The sequence below is a fragment of the Vidua chalybeata genome, chromosome 25 (genome assembly GCF_026979565.1).
Source record: "Vidua chalybeata isolate OUT-0048 chromosome 25, bVidCha1 merged haplotype, whole genome shotgun sequence".
NCBI classification, from domain to species: domain Eukaryota; kingdom Metazoa; phylum Chordata; class Aves; order Passeriformes; family Viduidae; genus Vidua; species Vidua chalybeata.
In genome coordinates, this window is record NC_071554.1 from 5,699,112 (window position 1) to 5,717,719 (window position 18,608).

The window sequence follows — 18,608 nt, forward strand, 5'->3', positions numbered from 1 at the left end:
TTCTTCCATGGCTGTAACTTGCTTTATGGCTGTAACTCAATGTTTTTTATTCATTCCGCGGCTGTAACTCCATGGCTGTAATTCCACAGCTGTAACTCTACGATTTTAGCTCATTCTGTGGCTGCAGTTCCATGCCTGTAACTCCATGGCTGTAACAACTGCACGGCTGCAAATCCATGGTTGTAACTCAATGAGTTTAATTCACTCCATGGCTGTAATTCCATGGCTGTAACTCATTCCAGGGCTGCAATTCCATGGCTGTAGCCCCGTGGTTTTAACTCCACGGCTCTAACTCATTCCATGGCCGTAACTCTGCGGCTGTACCTCAATGATTTTAACTCATTCCACAGCCATAATTCCACGGCTGTCCTATCTCCTTCCTGCCCGGCACAGAGTTTCCTCCGAGCTGGTGATGTCATGGCAGCTAATGGGCTTTAATTGTGCCTCTCCACTCCGTAACAATCAGCTGAAAGCTCATTAAGCACCAGCCTGCGGCTGTTGAGAGCAGCGCTGGCTCCTCGCAAAGCCTCTGGTGGGTGTAATTTTCCTTCAGAGCACAGCACAAGCAGTTTGGGGTCAGATCAAGGGTCCTGCAGCAGGGTGCTGGACCAGATCCAGCATTTCTGGGCTGCAGGATGTTTTCCTTGACTGGAATTCATCCCAGGCAGCTGTGGGTGCTCAGCGGGTGAACAGGGAGAGGAGGGAGATGCTTCCCCCGATCCATTTCCCCATAGGTTTGTGCCTCTGGGATGTGCTGGGATAGAATCAGAGAATGATTTAGGTTGGAAAAGACCTCCAAAGCTGACCAAACACCACTCACCAACTAAACCAGAACCCTGAGTGCTACATCCAGGTGTTTCTTAAGGTTTTTCAAAGTTAAAGGGGGGATTTTGCAGTCAGCAACCTTAAAAAACATTTCCTTCTGAGATTTTTTTTTTTGCTTTTGTCTTTTGAATCCATGTAGATTTTCAGCACCCCAGTTGTGCCTAGAGGTTTCCCAGCTGCTCCTGGCTCAGGCTGGGAGCTCTTCCCCTTTATTTCCCTCTGCTGAAGGAGGGAAACAAGAGGTGAATTCCCCTCATCTGAAGGATCCTTGGAGAGGAAGAGGGTCAGAGGAAGGACTGCATAGACCCGGGAAAAAGGCAGGGAAATATGGAGCATCTGGAGCTTGCACAGGATCCCAGGAATATGGGAAGGGCAGGAAAGCCCTGGGACAAGTTACAAACAGTGAAACTCAGGTAGGGAAAATGTCTTGTGCTGCTTCCTTGTCACCCCTCAGTGTCTGGGGTTGTTTCTGGTGTGAGATCCCTGGAAAAGGCCCTGGGGAGCCTCTGAGGGCTGGGATGTGTCCCTGGAGCAGCCCCGTGGACCAGATCCAGCATTTCTGGGCTGCAGGATGTTTTCCTTGACTGGAATTCATGCCAGGGCAGCCCTTCCCTTGCTGAAGGCTGCAGGAGAATTCCAGGAAGGGCTCAGGACGCCCCACCTGATGCTGGACCAGCCCTTGAGGTGCTTCAGCCTGGCCTTTGGGGTGTTTCCCAAGGAGTTTTGGAACTCCCTACTGGCACAGGAGGATGGAGAAACCCCCGAGCTCCTTCTCCAGCCTGGTTCCAATGAGTTCCAGACTGTTCCCAGCCAGGGCTGTGGGATTTGACCCCTGCTAAGCACCTGGGCACACTGCCCCACCCTCTGGCCGCAGAGGTGCAGCTGCCTTTCAAGCTCAACAAAAACGTGGTGTTTGCCTCTCAACCAGGCAACAGAGGAGAAAAATCCTTGGGAATGGAGAAAACGTGGAATTTATGACAGATCACCTGAGTCTTTAAGGTCTTTAAGGTGTTGCCGTGGCATCAACATCTCCCCGTTCGCCTGCCCCTCCCCAGGGATGCTCTGGGCATCAGGAAATGGCTACGGAGCCTCCTGCTCAGGCAGCCATCCCGTGGCCTGCTCCGTGCTTTAGGTGGCTAATTGGGTTAGAGAGAAATAATTTAATGATCTGGAAGTGACGAGGGACTGGCTGGCTGATCCCAGTGGTGGCAGCGTGCCGAGGGGAGCACGCCCAGCCAGCGAGATCCCCCTTGGAGCTTGGCGGGGAAGGAGGGATGGGCCTTGGGCAGGGCAGGGAGCTCCAGGGCTGGTTCTGATCTCATTTCACGCCTTCATAGCTCCTGAGTCACACAGATCTCACTGAGGCTCTGAGCAGGAATTTAATTGTTCACCCAGCCTTTCCTGGAGCTCTGGAGCCCTTCTGTGCCTGTTCCACCGATAAAGATGGATGAGGAATCTCAGCACCAGGAATACCTTGGTTCTTCTTGTCTGAATTTCAACCTGAAGATTTTTGAAACCAAAACTCCTAAATTTGATGGGTTATACTGAGATGTGAGGGTTTTTTTGGGAGTGAAAATGGAGCTTCTAGGCCATATTCCTGGGAAATGGGCTTGGGTACCTGGAGTGGCTCTTTCCCACCTTGCAGCTCGCAGGGAGCCCAAGGATTTCTTGGCATTCAGAGCTCTCCCAGCCTGCAAAGCCACTCATTTCTTCCTATTCCTGCATTTAGGAATCTTGAATTCCACTGAAATCTGAATTTCTGTTGTGATTTTTGATGGGTTTTCTCACCCAAGCTGGATTTGTGCAGAGGAAGAGGTGCCCTGAGATGAAATATGGGGTTGATCTGCATGGGAAAAAAATCCCTGTGAAGTCCAGGAGAAGGGGACTGACCCCACTGGGGAACGTGGAAAGCCAGGGAAGAACCCAGAATCCTTGGATTGGGCTGTTGCTTGGATCAGTAACCTCAGACAGAGCTCCCAGACCAGGTTTCCAAAGAAGGATTTGCTGTTATCCACCAAATAAGGTAAAGCAACAATCAATTCCCTCCAGAGCTATAATTAACGGTGTTCCCTGGGTTGTGCCAAAACCAGGGAGGAACAGACAACCAAGGAAAACAAGTCTTGAAATGTCATTTCCTTCATCCACTTGTCAGAGCAGGCTCAGCTGGGAATTCCTGAGACCTCTGTCCTTCAAAATCCTGGGAGATGAGGCTTCCACAGCCAGCCCAGGCAATTCCCTGTGCCCAGAGATCTCCATCCCTGGATTGTTTCCTCAAATCTCCATTCCAGCCTCCTCTCTGCAGCATTGTCGTGTCTTGTCCTGCTTGCCCTGCTCATGAAGCACCTGCTCCACCCTTCCTCTTCCTGGAAATTCTTGTTGTGCTTCCCTCAACCTTCTCCTTGTTGGACATCTCAGCCCGTGGTCTTTCTCGCTCTCTTCTGTGCTCTTGCCCATCAGTATTAGAATTCTTTGAGATATTTTTTCAGCTGACCAAGGTCATTTGAAGCTTGGTTTGCTGCATCCGTGGAGTTATTTTCTGGATGCCTGGCTGTGGTTGTCCCTAGGATTTGGATAGGAATTTGTACCCACTTCACAACGAAACTCAGGGCAGAAAGAAAAAAGTCCTGGAAGAGCCCTTGTTTTTCCAGGACTGCTAATTCCAATGAATTTCAATTATAAACAAAATCTGCATCAATCATAGAAAAGAAATTAAAGTCTGTGATTGAACTCTACCCCTCCTTGGGTGGTGCAGCTGCTGGGTTGTCCTAGGAATGTTTTCTTGGAAGGAAACTCTAAGTTGTTCTAAAGACGTTGCTTGGAAGGCCTGGATCTGGCAGTGCTGCGTGGTCCTCAGTCCTGCCCTGGTGTTTTTGGCCACGTGAGGAACTTCAAATTCCTTGGAGCCACCTCAGGGACATTGAGTCCATGTCCTGCCGTGTCTCTTTGCACAAGGAACCACCTGATTTCCACGAGACTTTGAATCTGCACCATTTATGGAACCCTGAGAATGCCATCAGGGAGAGGCAAAGCAAAGCTCAGCTCCGCGTTTGGGCCAGGACTGTGTGGGCTTAACGTGGGACAGGCCTGGGATAACCCTGGCAGCCACGGGGAAGCCAAGCACGGCGCATGCTCAGAGTGGCCAATTTCAGAAGTCCGAAACTTCTGAACGATGGCACATCCAGCTGGTGGAAAAGCCGGGAAAATCAACCCAAAAGAAAAAAAAATGGAGAGGAAAAAGGACAAGAGAACAAGAGTGCAAATGTGCCCTTGGGCCCAGGCCCTGGGGAGGGACAGGAGGGGCTTGACAGGGTGAGAGCAGAACACTCCCAGGACTCAGCATCCTCCTGCTTTCTCTCTCGGGAGCTGCTTTATCTTCAGGGAAGTGTTGTCTCTTTTGGGAATGCCGTTTCCAAGAGTGTGAGCAGGAACTTGCTGTGCCTTCAGACAACCCCTCTGGTTATCTCAAGACTCAAATTCTTCCTCCATTAACCAAAGAGGGGTGGGAGAGCTCCTCGTTCCACTTTCCTCGTCGTGATTTCCAGGGAAGAACGCAGAGTCAGGAGCTCTGTGCTCTTGGATCTCCTCCACGGCCTCGTGCATATCGTGGTGCAACTTCCCAGAGCAGGAATTAACGATGAGAAACTCGCTTGGTGGAGTCCCAGGAGGGCCATTCCTGGCTGGGGAGCTGCTGGCACATTTATCCATGGATGCACACTCGGCCTCCAGCTGGGGAAAACAGAACGTGCTCTGGCACGGCCTTTGGAGAGGCTTTGGGATCAGGGCTCGGGATCAGGGCTTGGCACAGGCTCGTTCCCTGCGCTCCTGGAGCAAACTCCTCCATGGACCTGTGTGGAGCACAGCGGTGCTCTGGTTTTTCACTCAGTACCAAGGGAAGGGCCAGGATTGTTCCTTGAGACTGGGCCCAAAGAGAACCTGGAAGGAGAAGGGTTTTCCTCACCCGAGTCCAGAATTTCTGCTGATCTAAGGCAGTGAACGACTGGAATTTACCCTTTTGTAAATGTGGGCTAAAGCAAGGGAAACCACAATTTTTGATATCCCTGGATTTTCACCAATGCTTCACCCAACAGCACGAATGATTCATCCTATGAAACAGAGATTTATGTTATTTTTGTTTACCTTCACCTACCAAAGAGCTGAGCTTGTGATGCTGGAGGTCTGTTCCTGCCCTGGACTTGCTAGGAGCTGTTTTGACTGAATTTTTCAAAGCTGTTCAACGAGCCTTTCATGTCAAAAGAACAAATTAAGCAAGTTTTTAAACTATTCTGCTACATCAGCTCTCACTGTTCTGGGACAGCCAAAACTTTTCAGCTTGGTCTGGTTGGTGGAAGAACAAATCTCCTGTGCCCTTGGTGGCCTGGGGACACAGAGCTGGAATTAGAACAGTAGCTGGACTTGGTAAAATTATTGTTTTGTATTTATTGATTTCTTATGTTGCTTTGACAGCAAACCTTCTGGGGTGGCTGTCCAGGCCACAGAGTAAAGGACAAGAAAGGAGGAGGAAAATAAATAAATAAATAAATAAACATCATAAAATTCATCAGAGTTTTATTATAACGCACTTTTGTGATTTTGCCAGCTCTGTGCCTTCCATTCCCTACTTCAGGCCATGTCTGGGGCCAGTGAGGTGTCCTGGAAACCCAAATTCCCCCAAAACACCATGTGCTGATGAGGTGTCCCATCAGCACAGCCAAACACAGTTCTGTCTCCTTTCTTTGGGATTTTGGGATGTGGGAAATTTTCCTCAGGTCCAAGCCCATCAGCAGAGATGGGGACAGTGGGAAAACCAGAAAACAGAGCCCCAGAGTTTGGTGGTCACTTCCGAGCAGCCGCCACTGGGACCTGGGCTGTAACTCCCAGATTCCCCAAATTAATGGGTTCCAATCCCTGCTCTGGGACAGGGCACGGCTGGAGCTGGGCCAGGGCAGGGCAGGCTGGAGCTCAGGGAAAGGTTCTTCCCCCAGAGGGTGCTGGCACTGCCCAGGCTCCCCAGGGAATGGGCACGGCCCCGAGGCTGCCAGAGCTCCAGGGATGCCCAGGGTGGGGTTGGTGGGGGGGTCTATTTTCTCTTTAGCTCTGAAAACCATCCCAAGTGGGGGTTTTGGGGAGGATTCACTCAGGATCCAGCTGGACTCGAGTCAGCTCTGTCACCTGGGAGAAAACACCTCTTGGAGAGCTCAGCTCTCTGCAGTTTTCCTGCAGTTCCTTCAGGGATATTTTTAACCCAGGAGTGAAGATGCCTGAATTGAATACAGCGGTGCTGAGGATGCAGGAACGTTCTGAAATTCAGCTGTTCTTTTTCTTGGGATAATGAGAAGCCCGGGAGCTGCTCCCTGGGTTATTCTTTAAAGATAATTTGTGTTGATTTTCCTCCAGGAAGAAGCTGCAGACACACAGATGCGCAACTGATAACACACAGATGCTCAAGTGACAATCTCAGGGCCAGAAAGTCCCTTCCTGAAGAGTCCCCACCCCATGGATGCTGTGAATGTAGGAGTGAATTCCTGAGGGGACTGAACTCCAGTGTTTCCAGGCAATTTCAAGATGAGGAGATGTTAATTGTGAGATTTGTGTTTTGAAACCATCGTGGTGGGGTGAAGATGGTCCCAGACCTTCCCTCAGCCCCCAGAGTGAAATACTTATGGAATCCCAGAATAAATTGGGTTGGAAAAGACCTTGGAGCTCATCAGAGCAGGTATTAACAAGTGGGAATCCTCTAATCCCATTCCTTGGGACCATCTAGGAGAGGAAGGAGAGCTCAGCAGCAGCTCAGCCCCCAAACTGCCCCTTTCCCAATGACTTCCAACTCAGTTGAAATTATCTGGAGATGATTCATGATCCTGGGAATGTGTGGGAATTTCAGGGATGTCCTCAGTGCTGTGAAGGACATAAATGCAGTTCTGAGCAGCTCAAATGTCCCCCAGGCAAGAGGTTTCCCTACGAGGAGAAGCCAGAGCTGCCAAATCCCCTCTTGGTTTGGCTTTCCCAGTCCTTGGGAAATGGGAATGGTGCTTTGGTTTTCCCAGTCCTTGAGTGAAGCTCCGTGATGCAGGAGGAGCACTCGAAATGAGTAAACAAAGAGAGCATTTTTCTCATATTAACATTACATCAAGTCAAAACCTAAATAACACACACAAAAAAAAACCCAAAAAAAAAACCCCACAAGAAACAACCCAAAATATTTTTCCTGCATCATTTTGATGTTGAACCTCTGGGAATGGAAACCAAGGATCACCATCTCCATTCCCAATACCAAGTGTTCTCCACTACAAGTCCTTTGGGAAAAGGTGAAGAAATACTCAACTTTAAAGGTCTATTTATAAATTTTGTGCAAAATTTTGGCAGAAATTCTTTGTTGGCATTCAAAAAACTCAGCAGGGTTTCCTTTATAAATGTTGCTGACTCAAATGAACATCTTCAGCCTCCTGGTCTTTAATGGCCACCATAAATTTTCTGGGAAATCCTTCACTTCCCTGAGGCCATGAAATAAATAGAGATTTAAAAACATTCCATTGTGGATGTGGAAGTGTTGTCGCTGCTGCCACGTCCCAGAGAAACCATAACTGAAAATCCCCCCTGGATCAGATTCCAACAGCGGATCCAGCCCCTTCCTCCTGGTGGGATTTGGGGTCCATGGGATTGCTGTGGCTATGGTGATGCTGTCCCCCCATCTCTGCATCCCAGGAGCTGCTCAAACTTCCATCCATGGAGGATTCTGTGGTCTCAGCTCAGAGGGGAACCTGGATCCACCCCAAAATCCCAATCCATCATTAGGGGGAATAGAGAATCCCAGAAATGCTGAAGTTGGAAAAGATCTCCACGAGTCCAAGCTGTGCCTGATCCCCACCTTGTCCTCAGCCCAGAGCTCTGAGTGCCACATCCAGGAATTCCTTGGGCACCTGCAGGGATGGGCAATTCCAAGACCTGACCACCCTTTCCATGGAGGAATTCCTGCTGATTCCTGAGCCTCCCCAGGAGGCCCAGCCTGAGGCCATTCCCTCTTGTCCTGTCAACAGAACTGCCTTTCCCAAGCCTGCCAGAGGGCTCCTGCCCCTCAGGCATTCCTATTTAATCCCTTCTCCTCCCTCCTGGATGGATTCAATTCTCCTGTGCATCCTGGCTCTCCATCACATTGAAATGCAGAGCTTCCTCATTAGAATTTAATTTGCAGCGATAGAGAGGAAATTATCCTGTCAGTGCCGAGAAAAGAAACAGAGATTGAGGGCAGGAGCTGGTTGATAAATCATACCGAGGACTTTCAGAGGCTTAAAAAGAAGATTTGGCTGGTGGAGGTTGGAGCAGAGCTTCAAAAGGACCCCCCATGGAAGGGACAGATGGCCCCAGTGACAGTGGGAGCCCTCCCTATTTTTCCTGAGTAGCTGGAGCAGTTGCCATGGCAACCCCCATTGCAACAAACCCCAGAAATGTCTTTGCAATTAATTCCTGAAAAACCTTCAGAGTGGGACGCGTTTCTTGAGGAGACTGAGGCTCCTGCGTTGGCATTTTCCTGGTGGGTGTTGTTCTCCTGCCAGACACTCCGCCAGCAGGGTGAGAGCTGTCCCGAGCTCTGAAATGTCTGGAGAACGGGGAATTTGTCAGCTGGGAATGCTTTTAACCCTTTTCCAGTCCTCCCAGTGGGAGATGCATATTCCACATTCCACAAACGGCTTGGGAGTGGAAAATCTCCATCCCCATCACCCCACAAAGAAACAGAGGCGCCACTCCCTTAGCAGAGCTGCCAGGGACACCAAACACCAAACACCAAACCAAAAAGGCATCTTGGTGCCTCATTCCTGGCTGGAAGCTCTGGAATGCCACAATCCCGTCTCCTTTGGCTGTGAGTGTCCCACACTGAGGGAAGGCACCTCCACAGGCTTGGGCTGGAGCTCGGATTCATTCCAGGCTCTGGGAAACCATCCCTCCTGTGGGAAACCATCCAATCCTGCCTTGGGATTTTCCATCTTTCCCACCTGGATTTCTGCAGTGCCATGTCCAGACCTGAACTTTTTTTTGCTCAGTGCAACCGCATTTTGCTTTTTTGTTTTTTTTTTTTTTTTTTTTTGAGGCACTTCCTTCTCTTTTTCAAATCCTCTGCTACCTTTGAACCTCTGATTCCTCCCTGGGGATGTTTCACAATTTTTCCACGTCTTCCCAAAGCGTTCCTCCTGGTGCACTGCTCCTGTTGCCACATCTTTCTGGAGATGGAATTTTTCTTGTTCTCCCCAAGCCAGAATTCCAGAGCTCCCTCACTTTGATGTCTCTCTGGGCTTTGTTTCCCTGTTTCCCCCACTGGGAAAGGATTGTCTCATCTGAAGCGTGGGGATGTGGAATTCTGGGGAAGGAATTTTGGAGTTTTTGAGGGAAAAAATGCCATTAGTGGTGAGAGACGTGCCTGGGGTGAATCAGAGCACTTTGATGTTGTGACTGTCCACACCGGGCAGCTCCAAATTCCCAAATCCCAAGTGCAGGTCAGGACTGGACCAAGGCATGTCTCACTCCTTCCACACCCACATCCCCACGGATCACGAGGAGCTCCAGCGAGCCTGGGGCAGCCTGAATTATCCAGACCTGGGAGGGGATGATTCAGGTGGCCTGGAAATGGGATGAGGGCATCATTCCTGAGATGAAACCTGGGCCGACCTAAAACCTGGAAAAATTTCAATATTCCTTGTGTTCAACCACCCCAGCACCACCAGCAACCCCCAAAACTCTGCCGGGGGAGGCTCTGGGTAGTTTGTGGGAGATTTGGAGCCCAACTCCAAATGGGGAGTGGATGCTGGAATGCAGAACCTCGTGGAGGGTGAGGGTGGCACAGTTTGGACCAATGTTCTGCAGCTCCAGGGTTTCTTCTTCCAGAGGAAATCCAGCCTCACCTGCTACCACCTTCCAGCCACCATTCCAAAGCCCTTCCCTCTATTATTCCCTTTCCTAAATAACAATATAGCAAAAATATCCCATCCAGGAAAAAAACAAAACTTCCTTGCCCTTTTCAGACTTATTCATTCCCAAGGGTTTTGTCCCAGGAGAAACACAGCCATGGTTTGGGGCTTGTTGTGAAAGGAGATTAACTCCAAAATCTGCTTCAAAATCTGCTTCCTGCCTTTGAAGGCTGCAGCCCAGCGTGGCTTTTTTGGGAATTCGTCATTAGGCTGAGTGACACACAGGAGGAATAATTGCTTGCCTGAAAGATGGCAATTAAGAAGGAAAATATTTGGTTTTCCTCGCTCTCTGAACTAAGCAATCCCAGGGCTGGGGTGGTGCCAGTGTTTTGCTCCCAAGGGACGGGGCTGAGCCGCTCTCCCGAGGGTTTGGGAATGTGGGAGGCTGGAGCAGCTCCGGTCCCACTGGAGGCCACATCCCTGGGCTGGGCAGAGTCCCTGGGATGGGGGGATCCCTGCAGGAATTCCATGGGAGCAGAGTGTGGGGTTCCAGCAGGAATTCCATGGGAGCAAGGTGGGGGGATCCCAACAGGAATTCCATGGGAGCAGAGTGTGGGGTTCCAGCAGGAATTCCATGGGAGCAACGTGGGGGGATCCCAACAGGAATTCCATGGGAGCAGAGTGGGGGGATCCCAGCAGGAATTCCATGGGAGCAGAAAGAGGGATCCCAACAGGAATTCCATGGGAGCAGAGTGGGGGATCCCAGCAGGAATTCTGTGGGAGCAGAAGGAGGGATCCCAGCAGGAATTCCATGGGGCAGCCAGCACGGTGCCATCGTGTCGCTGTGCAATTCCCTCCCTGGAGAAATCCAAGGGATGGGATCCAGCTCTGATGGCCAAGTCCCTCTGGAGCCGGGGAAGGAAGGGCAGTGCTGGCACAGCCCAGTGGATCCCATTTCCCGGCTCTCTGCCCTTTCTCTGCCCAGGTTCCTGTAGGCACATCCACGCTGCCCAGTCCATCCAGCTGATGGAATTTCTGGAGTGGGAAGAGCATCGCTGCTTCCACAGGCTGCTCTGGGAGGAAAGTCAGCGAACCCCTGACTTCAGGGCCAAACTGTTGACTGCACAAATTGTTTCAGGAATAAATTTAGTCTGATATCCCCCTAGTCCAGCTTTTGTTCCTGGAATGGATAAAAGAGTCCGTTCTGGGAGATGGAGGAGGAAGTTGCAGGGACAGGATCGGGATGGGGATGTTGGAAGATGCAGCAGAGCCCCCGGGCTGGTGTGACACGAGGAGGGACACGGGGGTGCAGTGGCAGCCCAGGATGCAGAGCCACATCCCAGGCTGTGACTCAATCCCACATCCGTGTCCATCACCCGAGGGGCTTTTGGGTCTCAAACTCAGCATTCCAGGGCCCTTCCCTGGGCTGAAAGATTCGGACCATCCCAACCCCACGGGGCTGTGTTGTCTGTCCCTCATTCCCTGCACCGCTCCTGGCTCTGCTTTCTGCAGCTCCCCAGCTCCAGAAGGAAAGGAAAGGAAAGGAAAGGAAAGGAAAGGAAAGGAAAGGAAAGGAAAGGAAAGGAAAGGAAAGGAAAGGAAAGGAAAGGAAAGGAAAGGAAAGGAAAGGAAAGGAAAGGAAAGGAAAGGAAAGGAAAGGAAAGGAAAGGAAAGGAAAGGAAAGGAAAGGAAAGGAAAGGAAAGGAAAGGAAAGGAAAGGAAAGGAAAGGAAAGGAAAGGAAAGGAAAGGAAAGGAAAGGAAAGGAAAGGAAAGGAAAGGAAAGGAAAGGAAAGGAAAGGAAAGGAAAGGAAAGGAAAGGAAAGGAAAGGAAAGGAAAGGAAAGGAAAGGAAAGGAAAGGAAAGGAAAGGAAAGGAAAGGAAAGGAAAGGAAAGGAAAGGAAAGGAAAGGAAAGGAAAGGAAAGGAAAGGAAGGAAAGGAAAGGAAAGGAAAGGAAAGGAGGGAAAATATGGGAGAGAGACTCTGCCTTGAGGGAGCAGGAGAAGCTGGAGAACAGGGGAGCAGCAGGATCCCGTCCCCTGGGGTTCAGCCCCAGCCCTGAGGCGCGGAGGAGCTCCGTGGGAGCTGCAGGAATTGAGAACCAGAGGAGAGGCTGCCCTGCCGAGCACCGGGAGGCCCTGCCAAGGCTGGGTTATGCAATGCCACCCTCTCCTCGGGCACGGTGCCAGGCAGAAAGGAGAGACGCGCTGACTTTTCGGCGGTGACACATCGGGGGGGACGTGTGACAAACGCGGCTCTGCCCGGCCACACGTGAGGAGCAGCAGGGCTGGCACTGGCAGGTTGCTGGGAAATGTGCCCTGGACACGGGACAGGGACATGCCACGATGGGAAGGCTGGCCCCAGGTGTCACCTGCACGGCTCAGGGAGGTGACAGAGGTTTGGGGACAGTGATGCAGCTCAGCAGCTCCTGGTGGGACAGATCCTGGTGCAGGCTCTGCAGGAATCCCTGGCAATGTCACCGGCGCTGCCGTGACAGCGGAACCGGGGCTGCTTTGGCTCCTCCACGCTCCCACATGCAGCAGGAGATGAGGATGACGCCTCAGGTCTGTCCTCCCTGTGTCCTTCCTGTCCCCTCCCTGTGGCCCTGCTGTCCCCGCTCCACCCCAGGGACACCGGCAGTGCCCGGGCTGGGCAGTGGAAGAGGGAAAACACAGCAGGGCAGCGTGGAGGGGGTGGGAGCAGCACAGGGATCGTGGGCATGGAACACGGGCACCCCACGGATGTCCCTGCAGTGCTTGGGTCAGCATTTGGGTGGCACATCCATGAGATGTGAGGTAGGGATGGCACCAGCACCATCCACCCATGGCTCTGATCAAAGATCCCAGAGCTCCTACACTGATTTATCAGCATTTCCTGATATTGCTGGGATTTTAGCTCCTGCTGTCCCTTCCAGGTCCTGCCTGTCCCCAAATGCACTGAGGTGCTCAAATGTGGAGGAATTTGGAAGGACTTTAGCAAATACACCACAGTGGAGAAGAGGAGAGATGTAGAGGGCAGGGCACGGTCCTGAGCTGATCCCAGCCAGGCAGGGGCAGGCTGGGCACGGAGCAGGCAGCAGTGGAAACTCTGAGCCTGCTGCCTGATTTATCCCGGCAGGAATTCACTGCAGCTGGGACAGGACTGTGCTGCTTTTTCCAACTGTTTGCGCAGATTTGATGCTCAAATGAGCAGAAATACAGAAAAACATCATCCAGGAGGACACTTTGAGTTCTGTGGTGCAGGTTTCTCCCTGGTAGCTGTGTTTTCAGTCTGTCTGTCGCTCATGTTTGTCCTAAAAAGGGTCTGAATCTTCTGCAGGCTGAGCTTGGACCTTATTCCTTTGCTGCACATTCCCACTCCCTCCCTTCTGCTCGCTCTTGAGGATTTTGGGCACCCCACCAGTGCTGGGCACAGCAGCCCCATTCCCAGTTCTCCCATCCTCCTGCTTTTTGGTTGATTTTCTTCCAGAACCAAGTGGCCACTTGTGCCCAGCTCCCACTTTTCCTGTTTTCCTTCCCCTGCCCACGCCGTTCTTCCCATGCCAACACCTCTCCGTGGTGCCTGGCCCTGGATTGAGGTCTGGTCCTGCAGATCAATCCTCCAACTTGGAATTCCATCCCTGTGGTTTCTGGTTCTCCAGATCATTCCTCCAGCTTGGAATTCCATCCCTGTGGTTACTGGTTCTGCAGATTGTTCCTCCAACTTGGAATTCCAATCCTGTTGTTTCTGGTCCTGCAGATCATTCCTCCAGCTTGGAATTCTATCCCTGTGGTTACTGGTTCTATAGATCATTCCTCCAGCTTGGAATTCTATCCCTGTGGTTACTGGTTCTATAGATCATTCCTCCAGCTTGGAATTCCATCCCTGTGGTTACTGGTTCTATAGATCATTCCTCCAACTTGGAATTCTAGTCCTGTGGTTTCTGGTTCTGCAGATCATTCCTCCAGCTTGGAATTCCAACCCTGTGGTTACTGGTTCTATAGATCATTCCTCCAACTTGGAATTCTAGTCCTGTGGTTTCTGGTTCTCCAGGTCATTCCTCCAGCATGGAATTCCATCCCTGTGGTTTCTGGTCCTGCAGATCATTCCTCCAACTTGGAATTCCATCCCTGTGGTTACTGGTTCTCCAGATCATTCCTCCAGCTTGGAATTCCAACCCTGTTGTTTCTGGTTCTCCAGATCATTCCTCCAGCTTGGAATTCCATCCCTGTGGTTTCTGTTTCTCCAGATTGTTCCTCCAACTTGGAATTCCAGCCCTGTTGTTTCTGGTTCTGCAGATCATTCTTCCAACTTGGAATTCCAACCCTTTGGTTTCTGGTTCTATAGATCATTCCTCCAGCTTGGAATTCTAACCCTGTGGTTACTGGTTCTGCAGATTGTTCCTCCAGTTTGAAATTCCAATCCTGTTGTTTCTGGTCCTGCAGATCATTCCTCCAACTTGGAATTCCAATCCTGTGGTTTCTGGTTCTGTAGGTCATTCCTCTAACTTGGAATTCCATCCCTGTGGTATCTCCCAGTGCTGGATCCCTGGATCTGCTCTGTCACTCCAGCTGTGCCAACCTGTCCATGCCAGCCTGGCCCAGAGCTCTTGGGAAGGCCAGCAGGGCACCGTTCCCAATCCCAAGGATTCCAGGAGCTGCCCAGACAACCCCAAACCTTGTGGTTATTTCCCAAGTCCCGTTGCCCACACCAGTGGCTGAAGGGTTTCTCTTTGCAGGGCTGCGACTGTTCCCATGCAGAAAGCAAATTCCTGCACGAGGATGCCAGAATTCCATGCCAAAAGTGCCTCTGGCACTGATTTTGGGATGCTGGCCAAAAATCAGGAGCGATGCCATGGATTTCAGCACCACCTGCCTGACACACACCTCAGAGAAAATTGTTGTGGGTGACAAAGGAATCGAGTTTAATTTGCATTTGTCAAACAAACAAAAGAATGAAAAAAATCACCTGAAGTGCTCCGTGTTTCATGGAGGAAACAGGAAAAAAGGGAAAAAAGGAAAAGAAAAAAGGAATTGGGGTTTGGGGTGAGCTGCAGGAAGCAAATTTAGCCTGACTAAAATTCATAGGAGTAGAAGTGTGTGGAAAATAGTCTGGAAGAATGGCCAAGCCCTTCATTCAACAGAGCTGCATTAAAGACCACAGAAAGGAAAGATGTGGGGATAGCCATGTAACTCCTCTGAAAATTATTATTACATTGCCTTTAAATTTAAAATAATTATTAGATTGCCTTTTAAATTTAAAGTAATTATATATTGCCTTTTAAATTTTATCATTATATTACCTTTAAATTTCAAATAATTATTATATTGCCTTTTACATTTTATTATTATATTACCTTTAAATTTAAAATAATTATCATATTGCCTTTTAAATTCAATCTTTTTGGTCTTCCATTCATTTCCCATTCAAAAAGAAAACCCTTTTCTGATCCATCCCTTTATACTTCCCCAGTCCCACGTGCCTTGATTCATCCCAAGTTGTTTTCCCACTTCAAACCATCCCAATTTTTGTTCCCTTTCCAGGCAGTGCCATTTCCACCTGACTGAGGGGAGACTGTCTTGGAGCTTTCTGTAAATCCTGAGCACATTTAGTCCTTCCAGGCAGATCCCTGGGGGAATTTGCTGCAGTTCCTCGGCATCCTGTTGCTGATGAGGTGTCTCTAAAGAGATCCACAGCATTCCTTGCGAGCCCTGAGCTCTGCCCCAGGGGCATTATCCATGGCCATTCCCACAGGCCAGGATTGTCCCACCCCGTTCCCACCAAAGCTGGGCAAAGCTCCAGCATCCCTGTCCCCACAGAGGTTCCCATATGGATTCTGTAGGGGCGGGGATGGGATGAAAATCATCCCGCGACTGGCCACCTTCGTTTGGTGGCTCCAGAGGTGAAAATCCACTCACTGCCACATCCAGCAGGGACAACCTTTTCCCTGGATCTGATCAAGCTCCTGCCAGGCTCCTCTGCTCCACGGGTAACACTCTAGGTGATATCACTGCCATGGGTGCTGTGCTGCAGTGACACTGCCGCTGTTGCCATGACAGCTGATCCCCGTCCAGGGTGGCACTTGGAACCGACCCTTCTGCTTCTCCCATGGCAACCACGGGGACAGAGGCCCCTCTGTGACCCTGCCACTGCAGGGGCCATCCACAATGGAACCAGGATGGTTTGGGTGGGAAGGGAGCCTAAAACTCACCCAGCTCCTGGTGGGACAGATCCTGGTGCAGGCTCTGCAGGAATCCCTGGCAATGTCACCGGCGCTGCCGTGACAGCGGAACCGGGGCTGCTTTGGCTCCTCCACGCTCCCACATGCAGCAGGAGATGAGGATGATGCCTCAGGTCTGTCCTCCCTGTGTCCTTCCTGTCCCCTCCCTGTGGCCCTGCTGTCCCCGCTCCATCCCAGGGACACCGGCAGTGCCCGGGCTGGGCAGTGGAAGAGGGAAAACACAGCAGGGCAGCGTGGAGAGGGTGGGAGCAGCACAGGGATTGTGGGCATGGAACACGGGCACCCCACGGATGTCCCTGCAGCGCTTGGGTCAGCATTTGGGTGGCACATCCATGAGATGTGCCTTCCACTGTCCCAGGCTGCTCCAAGCCCCGGCCAGCCTGGTCTTGGACACTTCCAGGGATCCAGGGGCAGCCACAGCTTCTCCGGGAATTCCATCCCAGCCCTCGCAGGAAGGAATTCCTTCCCAATTTCCCATCTATCCGTGCCCTCTGGCAGTTTAAAATGGGAATGGGCACGACTCAGCTCACCTTTACACATCTGCTAGGATGAGGAATGAGCTTGGAAAGGGTCACCCCCTGTGGCTGGGCAGGGCAGAGTGGCCATGCCCCCTGGCCACGTTCCTGAGTGTTTTTAGGATGTCCCGTGCTGCTGCAGCACTGCAGTGCCAGGCTGGGCTCGCATCCAGCCTGACCTTGGACACTTGCAGGGATGAGGAACCCACATCCTCCCTGGGCGAGCTGTGCCAGTGCCTCCCCATCCTTTTATTCGGGAAGGACCTTGAAGGACGGCGGCACGAGTGTTGAGGTGATGGGATTTGTGAAAACCCAACCATTTTCCACTGGAACGCCTCCCCTTTGCCAGCAGAGGTTTCTTCTGGACAGCCCTGGCTCGTCGGCTGCTGCATTTCTGCCGCTGCCTTCCCCTGCAGTGATGTAATGCGGGAGGCAGCACACGTTCCCAGGCATCTGCATCCGCAGCACGGGGACACGTGCGGGGACAGCGGGGGGTGAGCCACCTCGGAGAGGGCTCAGCCGCCTTCACCTCGCTGCTCCTGCAGCCCCGTCCCCGGGGACTGCGGATCTCAGCCTGTGACGCACGGAAACCGGGAGAGTTTGGAGCCTGGGAATTGCTAAGAACGGGGCTTTTTGCCCGAGCTGGAAGGTGGCTCGTGGAGGCTGAACTGGTTCAGCTCTCAGACCCTGGTTTGGCCCAGCTCTGCTAAAAACGTTCCCTGTTTTGCTCAGAGATGCTGCTGTGGTTGTCCCCCCTCCCTCCCTGGTTTCTGTGGGGTCTGCAGGAGGGACCTGCACCCTCTCCCTGTCACCCCTTCTCTCCTGTCCCACCCCACTGAAGGGCTGAGGGAGTTCTGTCCCTCCTTCCCCATGGATTTGGTGTCCCATCTTCCCCTTCCCTCTCAAGGTCAGGCCCCCATCCCTCCTTCCCCCCTTCTCTGCCTTCATCTTCCTCAGAGGTTTGGGGTCTCTCCCCGATCCAGACCCTCTCCACCCCACCCAGTTATCACCTGGCACCTCCTTTCTTGCTTTTCACCACCTTCCCCCCACATGGCTGCTCCTCTGGGATGGATTCCACCCCTTCCCTGCATCCTGCCTCTTTCCCAGGGGAGGGAGGGGAGGGAGGGATGCAAGGATGGCAAGGAAGGGTAAAAGGAAGGCTCAGCTTCAGGGGAATAAACTTCAGGCCAGGCAGGAATTCCTGCAGCAGCCTTCAAACCTCTCCTGCAAAGAGCTTTATGTCCACAAGGATCCAGCCCAGCAGAGGGATGCAGCTTCTTTGCCACTACAGTAAATAAAACCTTTTATCATTTTAAGTGGCTCGTTTTTCATCTGGTGGGATGTGGGAGTCCAACAGGGCAATAAACCTCAGTGCCCTGTAAAATGCTTTTTTAGGCAGGTTAAAGAAACCAGGTCCAGACCCAGCTTGTTCTGAGAGGCACAAGGTGCAGATCAGGGAGAGAAGGAGCTGTTCCACTTGGAATCCAAGAGGCACAGCAGGACTTCATGGATTCAGCTGTAGCAGCACAGACTTTGCCCTGCCCCATCCCTTCCCGGTAGGATTTATTCCCCACAGAGCTCTGAGCCAGAAATCTGTGGAGATTTCCAGCAAAGAACGCATGAAAACCTGGTTTGGAAAATGTGTTCAGAGCTGGTGTTTAACAGGGGCTGAGTGAGGAAAGCTGGGAGTGTTTGTCAGGATAGAGGCACGGACACGGTCATGGACTCACGGAATCAGAGAATGGTTTGGGTGGGAAGGGACCTTAAATCCCACCCAGTGCCACCCCTGCCATGGCAGGGACACCTCCCACTGTCCCAGGTGCTCCCAGCCCCAGTGTCCAGCCTGGCCTTGGGCACTGCCAGGGATCCAGGGGCAGCCCCAGCTGCTCTGGCAATTCCAGCCCAGCCCCTCCCCACCCTGCCAGGGAACAATTCCCAATTCCCAAGATCCCATCCAGCCCTGCCCTCTGGCACTGGGAGCCATTCCCTGGCTCCTGTCCCTGCATCCCTGGTCCCCAGGTCCCATTCCATATTTCTGGGAGGCTCCCTTCAGGTTTTGAGCTCAGCTTCCAGAAGGGCTGAGGGATGGAGAGCTGGGGGCAGCTCCTGGGACCCTCCAGCCCTGTGGGTCAGATCTCAGCCCCAAGGACCT

General features: G+C 51.9%; 2 long non-coding RNA genes across 3 annotated transcripts; both read left to right on the forward strand.

The window, feature by feature from the left end:
• Nucleotides 1-471: 471 nt before the first annotated feature.
• LOC128799943 (uncharacterized) lies at nt 472-5,646 on the forward strand. Of its 2 annotated transcripts, none has more exons than XR_008434874.1 (3): nt 472-532; nt 965-1,238; nt 2,619-5,646. It is a non-coding gene; the product is annotated as an uncharacterized LOC128799943 (long non-coding RNA). The 2 variants fall into 2 exon arrangements; XR_008434875.1 differs by having other exon boundaries at nt 5,290-5,644.
• Nucleotides 5,647-15,817: 10,171 nt separating this feature from the next.
• Nucleotides 15,818-17,772, forward strand: LOC128799944 (uncharacterized). Its single transcript, XR_008434876.1, has 2 exons — nt 15,818-16,054; nt 16,651-17,772. It is a non-coding gene; the product is annotated as an uncharacterized LOC128799944 (long non-coding RNA).
• Nucleotides 17,773-18,608: the final 836 nt, after the last annotated feature.